Here is an 8,914-nt window from a genome sequence, read left to right on the forward strand (position 1 = left end):
GTGTTAAAGGTAAAAGAAAAAAACACATAAATAAGGAAGAATGTCTGGTGCTTGCACAGATTTTTACTAACAGTATTAGGCAGGCCAAAGTCCAGAATGCGCTACAGTCCATGGGAAAATGTCAAGGATAATAAAATCATTTAATCGGATCACAAAGAGACAAGAATCAGCAAGAAATGGGTTCTTCTTCTTCTTCATGTTGAGGAGAGAGTATCCTAACTAAAATGGAAAGAAAATAGAAATAAGTACAGAGCTCCTGGCTGCCCCTGGCCCAGCTTTTCTTCATCTGGAAAAGGGTAGAGGGAATCGGGCCCAAGAAAAGTGGGGAATAGTAAGAAAGCATCCTGACCCATTACCGCGGTCACAGCCTCTAGGCCCAGCTGGACTGTGCAGGAAACTCAGTTTCCCTGGGGGACTGGAAGCACTTGCAGATGTGCAGAAGGAGCAAACGCCAAGGAACTTTAAAGAAATGAAGTCACCTCTGTTCAAGAAAAGCCTCCCTCTCGGTAACTGCCGCCCCCTTCGTAGGCAATTGCTGTTGTTTTCCAGCTTGTCACATCTCAGCTGCCACCGCTCACGCCATGCTTCAGGGTATCTTTTGCCCTGGGTACAATTGTTCCACTTCACCTCACAAAACTGCAGCTGCCTACAAGGCCACCAACCTCTCTGCTCTGCACAGTCCCAGAGAATAATCTATTGGAGCGAGCATCGCTTCCGTGGTGGCATGTAAGTACCTCGCTCTCGTTGATGCTGTCTTGTGATTTAATGCTTTCGTAGTTCTTAGGGATGCTGATGGAGCCATCAAAAAGTCATGACCAATTTCTAATCTAAACATACCACACGTATACCTTTATCGTGACTTGTGTCTACAGTCGATGTCTGTGTCTACAGTTTACTAAAATTCACAGAAGCCTTAGCTTAATTTGGAAGCAAGCTCAGATTTAGACCTGAGGAGGTATTCAGCAATGTAGGAATACATTTTTGGTTGTCACAACTGAGAAGGAGTAACGGTGGTTACTACTGGCGTCTAATTGGTAGAGGCCAGGGATGCTGCTAAACATCTTACAGTGCACAGGGCAGTCCCAAGAACAAAGAATTTCCCAGCCCAAAATGTCAATACTCTAAGTACTAAGATGGAGAAACTCTGTAATCTAATAAAATACTACTAATTTCGTGACTATAAACTCATTTCTCATTTGTCATGTATTCTTCGTGCATAGATTTAAAGTACCTGCCACCTTCAAAGACTGAACATAATAAGAGCCAGAATATGAACCTATTCTACATACCTGCCTTTCATACATTTAAACCATATTCAGAGATCACCAGCATCAGATGAAATGATGCATGTCAAAAACATTGTTGAGGGGTCGGCCCAGTGGCATAGTGATTAAGTTCACACACTCCGCTTCAGTGGCCCAGGGTTCACAGGTTTGGATCCCAGGCACGGATCTAGCACTTCTGGTCAAGCCACGCTGTGGTGGCATCCCACGTAAAACAGCCGAAGATCAACATGGATGTTAGCTCAGGGCCAATCTTACTCACAAAAAAAAAAAAAAAATGAAAACATTGTTGACTTTTTTTATTCCCAAAATACATGTAAGCTATTAATATGCATAAATCATTAACAATTCATGTAGTAAGTATATGAAAGAGCAAAGTTCTAATGGTTTCTATGCATAATTTTCACTTATAAACCTGTCTCCAGACTCTTTCTCAACCCCATTAAAGCCTTATCTGCATTAAACACAATATCCCCTCCATGACCAGGAAGAACGTGTGCAGCTCTCTTTCAACCCAGGAGATCTAAGCCACACACCTCACCTTCCACGACCAGAGGGCTCATTATAGTCTGAATCTGCCCAATGTCCATTACGATGTTCTCACACTGTGGTATGGATTTATGTGAACATTTTGTTTGTTGGGCAAAATGCTAAGTAGAAATGAGCAAACAAATGGTTTCAAAAATGAGTATGAGGGAGAGAGTGAAAAAGGAAGACTGGGAACAGGAAAGGAGAGAGAGACGCTTTTTTTTTTTTAATTATCAAGGCTTGTGCCAGAGATGTTGGGGATTATTACTTCAGCTGTGTCCTCGCTCTGCCTCTGAAGCACTGCCATTGTCCACAATTTGTGACTTGGTCCTGCGTTTCTCTTGATCAACTTGTCAGCCTGTCAGTTAAAATTTACCATCAAGCAAAACTTTTACCAACTGCTACCCTTATGCCCGTTGGACTTAAACCAGCTACTCTTCCCCACATTTTGTACTATGAACTAAATTGTGTGTGAAAATTACCTTTTATTGACTTTAGTGAGAGCCTTATGCAAACATCCGAGGGCAGATTTCAACTGCCCACTGCCAGAAGAGCCCTCTGTCCCATCTGCTGGATGCACATATCATTAAGACTTTTATTAGCCTCACAAATAGAGAACTCATTTCATGGTGTTAGCTAAAAATCTACAAAAGTCCTTGAAAGGCAACTCTTACTAGTCCTGGTAACCACTGCATCTGAGCAAATGCTGCTAAGAAACAGATTGGCAACAGACATTAAGATAAAAATGCCTCCAAATGATAGCACCAAAATGTAATTTCCTAAGTGTAAATTCATATTTTACATTAAACTGCTCCAAGAAAATATACCTACTGGCCCGCCGAAAATGGAGATTTTTTAAAACTTGTTTTGAAAGAAGAATAAGAAACTTTTCTCAGCAACACTGGAAAAACATGATTTCTTAAAGAAACCACTGTGAAGTAAAGACATGGAATAAGAATCACCATGAGAAGAAATCAAGAACTTTCTGGGAGATGGAAAAGTTGTAAAAGGCTTAACCTGTAGGGGCCCAGGGAGAAGTAATGACCTTTTACCAGAAGAAGAGAATAAAATCATGGAGGCCTAATATGGGTTTCTACAGTTCGGCTTACAATTACGCATTAAACAATTTACCCCTTGTGGATGAGTTCCCAAAGCCTGCTGAGATGTTGCACTCAGAGAAACGAGTACATGCTGTTTTTTCTTCTGTTGTGGTTTATTTTTATTAAAACAAAAACTTATGACAACTAAAAAAAAAATGCACTTTTGCAAAATTTTACTCTTTCCAAGAAGACCGACAGCATGGATGAACATTTGTCCAATGTTTGTAGTAAGTCCGACAATAAAAGACAATGGCTTATACATTCATGCCCAGTCAATGTCCTATGGGCTGAAATCCATAAAATAAAGGCAGCAGATGGCATACCTAAGTTTAATTTGCTATTTGATTTATCCTTGTGTTGCCACTCTGAAATGCAGATACTGAATGTTTATCTAACGCTGTTCGAAATCGCAAGACCGTGATTTGAACAAGTTTATCATGTAATCTGATGCTGGATCATCAATCCTGAGAATGAAAACTATAGCCCATCCACAGAGGCATTCCCCTTGGATTAAGAGGGACCTGTCAACAGCCAGTACTCTGTGTATCAGGGATGGCACTTCGTGCGGTGTAGAATCACGACTCATGGCAGTAAAGCAATACCAGAGACCATCAAGGGGAAGAGTGAGCTTTTGATTCTGCTGTTCTAATTTGAATTAGAGGAGATATTTGTGTGTGCTTCAGCCTTACCTCCCAACGTTCCCTGAAAAAACTGGTGTTTTGTTTAATTGATTGATGTGATCGCTTTTCCTTGTGGGTTCTTCTCTTGAACACTGTGCTACTGTCTTTGATTGTCCATTAGCATGTATACATCAGACCAATATTCTAGAACACCACATTCTAAAATGAAAACTTTTGAGTCTTATGCTACTGCTTCTGGCAGCTGTCAAAATAATTCCTGCTGACATCATGGTTAACAGACTTGTCTCCGAGTCAGATGAATGTTGGGGAGCAGCATGCCGTGCTGCAAAATTGTGAAGCAAGGTCATTAATTGTGAAGCAAGCTCAACCCTCCTTGCATTTGAAGACGAAAACTCTGAAGTAAAAGGAAACTGAACAATGAAAGATTCTGGAATCTTCTTTTAAATCTCACTCAAGGCATCCATTTAGCTATTTAATTCTCAGAGTTCTTTGAAAGGATTTTATTATTTAAAAGTATGGTGATATAATACCTAATCCACCAAAGGGTCTGTAAAACCTCCCAACATTAAAGTATTTCACTCCTCAAGAGTGAAAATCCAAGTGCTAACATCCATTGTACTGATCATCTTTCTGAGCACTCAAACGTCAACTTCTTCAAATGACTGCAGGAGAATCTGTTGTCGACCTGTTTGCTACTCTCAAGTGTCAACCAGTGTGGTCATCATAGGGTTAGCCTATAAAATTACCTCATAGCAATATCACAGAGAGAAACACGAGAGTCTCAATGACTTAGAATCTGGGAACAGACAAAACCAATCTGGTTGTTAGAACCAGACTGCCAAATAGCAGCATCAGCTGCATTATCTGTGCGCCTGGGGGTTGCCCTTCCAAACTAATTTTAAGGATAAATTGAAATTGAACTGGAGCCATGCAAAGTAGAACACAGACCTTTTTGAAGATTCATACCAGGTAAACAGTACACAGGTTGTCAGAAAATATCGACTTTTTTTTTCAAGTTGATTTTATGCTTTTATTTCTCTACCCATATGGCATTTTATATTATTAACATTTATTTATTAAAACCCAGCCCTTTCCTCAAAAGGTTTTAAGGAGGTTTAATGTTCTGTTACAGCATTTTAAGAATAAAAATAGTTCCCCATTACCTTATAAACTAGAATAAAACAAATATTTCTCATATTTGAATACAGGTAGAAATGTACATCTCTTACAAGTTTGTTTCCAATAAAGTGAAGATGTTAATATGGAAATATATGTAATTTATTCATTCATATCTGAGGAGTTTTCCCTAAAATCCATCATCTAACACACAAAGATCAAAGCATTAAGATGGTCTATAAAAACCAACAAAGAGAAATGCAGGTGCAAAACAGGTTGATTTATTTGGCAGCATTCCAATTTACCCCCCTACTCCCCTGTCCTGATTAATTGCCCTCAGCAAGGAGCTGGAGCCTAGTGATGCTGTTTTCTTAATTCCTGTTGATGGAGTGTTGATATAAGGATAGAAAGAGAACCAACTGCCTTTTAACTAACCCGTTCTTCATGAGTTAATCAATCATAACTTGTCCATTTTAATTATCTTCCAAATTCCAAATAGTGAGACGCTTGCAATTTCCAAATATTTGCATGATTAAAGTTGTCTTCCTTGTTTCAATAAGCAACCTCAAATTGATGAGTCAGGTAGTAAGATTTATGGGATGAAGTTGTCCCATTTATCTCCCAGCTTTCAAAAATACTGGTCTGCAATTCAGTAACAAACAACATTCCCACCAGAGATATGCAGACTATGCCCATCAATGGTGATGGTCATGCTTTTAAAAAAAAAATACACCAACATCAGTAGATGCCAGAGAGAAAAGCTAGCCAAGAAGATGCTTACTAGCCTCCCTCTTCATATCCATAAAAAGGCAGTTTATTTGAATATTAAACATAAGTACACAAAGCTAACAGGCCAGTGGTGCACCTGGATAACATTTTCAGGTTGAGTTTGTCCTCCTTGGAGCAATACCAACAGATTGGGTCATCAATCACTTATACCCATCAAGTTACAGGGACATTCTGTCTGCCTCACGAACAACTGGACAGTTCAGTTAAGATAAGGGTGTGAGCAGAATTTTCACTGAATTGACTAAGCCGATCAGTTATTTTGATTGGATGTAAACAAAAACAAAAGCTAACTCTTTTCAGAAATAACTCCCCTTTTAGGAGCTTCCTTCTTCTATCACCTAAAATCCTGTAGTGTTCTTAACATCAGAATTGAAGCCACAGCGTTCTCCTTTGATAGTAAATGGTCTAGCAATTGATGATAGAATATGAAAATGATGATGCTCATGATGATGATAATACAGGGTTTCTGAGAGAATAATTTTTATATGAATTTTTTTCTATTCAATATACTACAGCCACAAATACATGTACAAAGTACTTGAACTCCTTCAAGTCATTAGAACTGTTTTCTCTGATTTAACAGAAATTACACATTCCCTGACTTCTCTCTCTTCCCTTGTATCATCTGGTCCTCTAACAAACAGTGAAGGAGTCCTCTGTCTACTCCTCACCCATCAGTTCCAGGTAGCACTCAAGAAGAGAGAATGGTATACCCAGAAGCATCAACTGACCCAATTATTAAATCCACACTCTAAAACAAAGAAGAAAGATGTCAAGAAAACTACTCCACTTGCATGCCTGGCACAGCAGACCTTGAAGAGCATGAATCAAGCCCCTTTCATCTCTGAACACACCATAGCACTTAGCCCGGTGACCTTAATATTGAAGTCACAATAAACTCTTAGCCTTGAATAAAAGAGACCAAGAATCCATAGGGCCAAACTTTTAAGTTAATGTGATTCCATTTGTGAACTCAGTCTAGAGTTTCCCAAAATTTGTTCCCAAAACCACTGGTCCTAAGTGATGCTTTTGAAGAAAATGTCCCACAGCCAAACACACTGGAATGGAGCAATGGTCCTAAGTCTTCTAATTGTAGCTGGACTTAACCAACCTGGCACTCTATTATGAGATATGTTTGGGAAATGCTGTGTCAGAGTCCTTTTTTGATGATTTACAATAATACTGAAGACTCTAAAAAGCCCTCTTTTAGGAAAAGAGCTTATTTTGGGGGCCGGCCCTGTGGCCGAGTGTTTGGGTTTGTGCATTCTGCTTCAGTGGCCCAGAGTTCGCCAGTTTGGATCCTGGGTGTGGACCTACATACCGCTCATCAAGCCATGCTGTGGCAGCATCCCATGTAGAAGAACTAGAATGACCTACAACTAGGATATACAACTATGTACTGGGGCTTTGGGAAGAAAAAAAAAAGCGGAAGATTGGCAACAGATGTTAGCTCAGGGCCAATCTTTCTCACCAAAAAGCATACTTTGAAAAAAAAAAAAAAAGCTGGTTGTTTCTTGTTTAAAGCAAACATATTTGCCCTCAGAACTCTTTCCTATTTAAAACCATGGACTATGCTTGGGGAAATACTTTTCCAGAACCTGACATCACATAGGATGACTTATAACACCAAAGGGCAGTTTACAGAATCTCCAAAATCTCATGCTGCTATATGAAACACAAATAGATACAAAGGTGCCTCTTGGCTTATTAATTACCAAAGCTGTGCATAAAAAATAAAAACTTAAATTTATAAAGTGAGATGGGAAGCAGAAATTTCAGTATCTATGGAACATCCTATCATCCTGACCACTTAATTAGTTCAGAGAAATAGAGGCACCCACTGAGATTCAATCTGAAGATTTGGGTTAGAATTTTGGGGAATAAGAAACTATCTTTCCAATAGGATTACCAATCCAGTAGGATACAAAACTGGATCAGTTAGTGGCCATCCTGTTATCACATGGCAGAACTGACCAAAAAGAGAGACCTGGGCTTAACAAATATCGTTAACTGAACTTGTGAAACCAGCACTACTGCTGAACTTCTCAGTTACATGAACAATGACTTCTCTCTTTCATTTAGCTAGTTTAGACCAGGGTTGTTATGGATGATAGAATTGCCCTAGACGCCCTCCTTGCTGGCCATGGTGGAGTTTGTGCAATAGCTAACAGATCCTGTTGTACCTGTATTACTGCCTCAGGCAAAGTGAAACAGTCAAAACCGAAATTTAAGAAGAAAGCTACTTGGCTTTCTAAAGCAGACACTGATGGTTTATGGAGTTTGTTCACTTGGTTGGGTCTGGTACCCTGGGGAGGAATGGCTGAGGTCAGTGTTACAGATTGATTTCATCATGCTTCTTGGAGTCCTGTTGAAATTAACCTTAATTAAATGCCACATTAGACAAATTGAATGGATTTGGTCCCAGCCCCCATCAGTCAGATTAATCAGAGTTACCAACACAGTAGCATACTCATGGGAAAATTCACCAGAAGTCATGAGCATGAGAAAGGGTAGGTATTGTTCAGAGACAATTCTCCATGGATCCCTCTGTTTCTGCATGTCTTGGGACAGCTTTTTTCCTGGACTATCTTTTCAAAGATGTTTGTACAACAACAGCTTGGAAGAAACAAATGGCATCTCCCTTTAGGGCAAAATAAAGATCTGCCCTCCAGAATAATAAGGCTAATGTCTCCTCTGGGGCAAAGTTTGGGCAGAACTTGCTAGCAGCCCCCTCATAAGATTGAGAGTTTCCTAGACTCAGTATACCTCAATTGTGATGCAAACCTATGTACCCAGCATAGGTTTGGGCCCACCTACACCTCATCCCCATAGGACTAGGGAATAAAAGGACTGCCACAAACATAAAGCTTATGCTGCCTGCTGTGCCATGTGTAATAAAGTCCTTTGATTCTGACCCAGCAGTTTTGTGTCTTCTGACAGCATCTATAAAACCGGTGGGGTAACTTTTTATCTTGCAGGTAGGACAAAATCTCAGACCCTTCACACCTTTTGACAAAGACCCAGATTAACATACAGAGATAACACGCTTATGAGTTGAGAGACTTAATTCTCCCCCAATTGATCTACAGAGTCAGTGCAATAGCAATCAGAATCCCGGCAAGATTTTTCATAGAAATTAACAAGTTGATACTAAAGTATATATGGAAATGTAAAGTATTAGAATAGCCAAAACAATCTTAGAAAAGTACCAAGTCGGAAGACTTATATACTATCTGACCTTAAGACTCGCTAAAGTATAGTAATCAAGACATTGTGATAGTTGTATAAAATTAGACAAATAGATCAATAGAACACAATAGAAAGTCCAGAAATTATCCCACACATATATGGCCAAATAAATTTTGACAGAGAAACCAGTGTAATTCAGTGGGGAAAGAAAAGCCTTCTTAAAAATAGTACTAGATCTGCTGGAGGTCCATATTTTTAAAAATTTGTT

General features: G+C 39.4%; 1 protein-coding gene across 1 annotated transcript in view; it reads left to right on the plus strand.

The window, feature by feature from the left end:
- Positions 1-517: 517 nt before the first annotated feature.
- Positions 518-8,914, plus strand: part of CPB1 (carboxypeptidase B1) — a 42,550-nt gene continuing 34,153 nt past the window's right edge. The window contains exon 1 of the mRNA XM_014838537.3: positions 518-726. The gene's annotated coding sequence lies outside the window, so the exon portion shown is untranslated. The remainder of the gene's footprint in view (positions 727-8,914) is intronic.

The sequence above is a fragment of the Equus asinus genome, chromosome 21, assembly GCF_041296235.1.
Source record: "Equus asinus isolate D_3611 breed Donkey chromosome 21, EquAss-T2T_v2, whole genome shotgun sequence".
In the NCBI taxonomy this organism is placed as follows: Eukaryota; Metazoa; Chordata; class Mammalia; order Perissodactyla; family Equidae; genus Equus; species Equus asinus.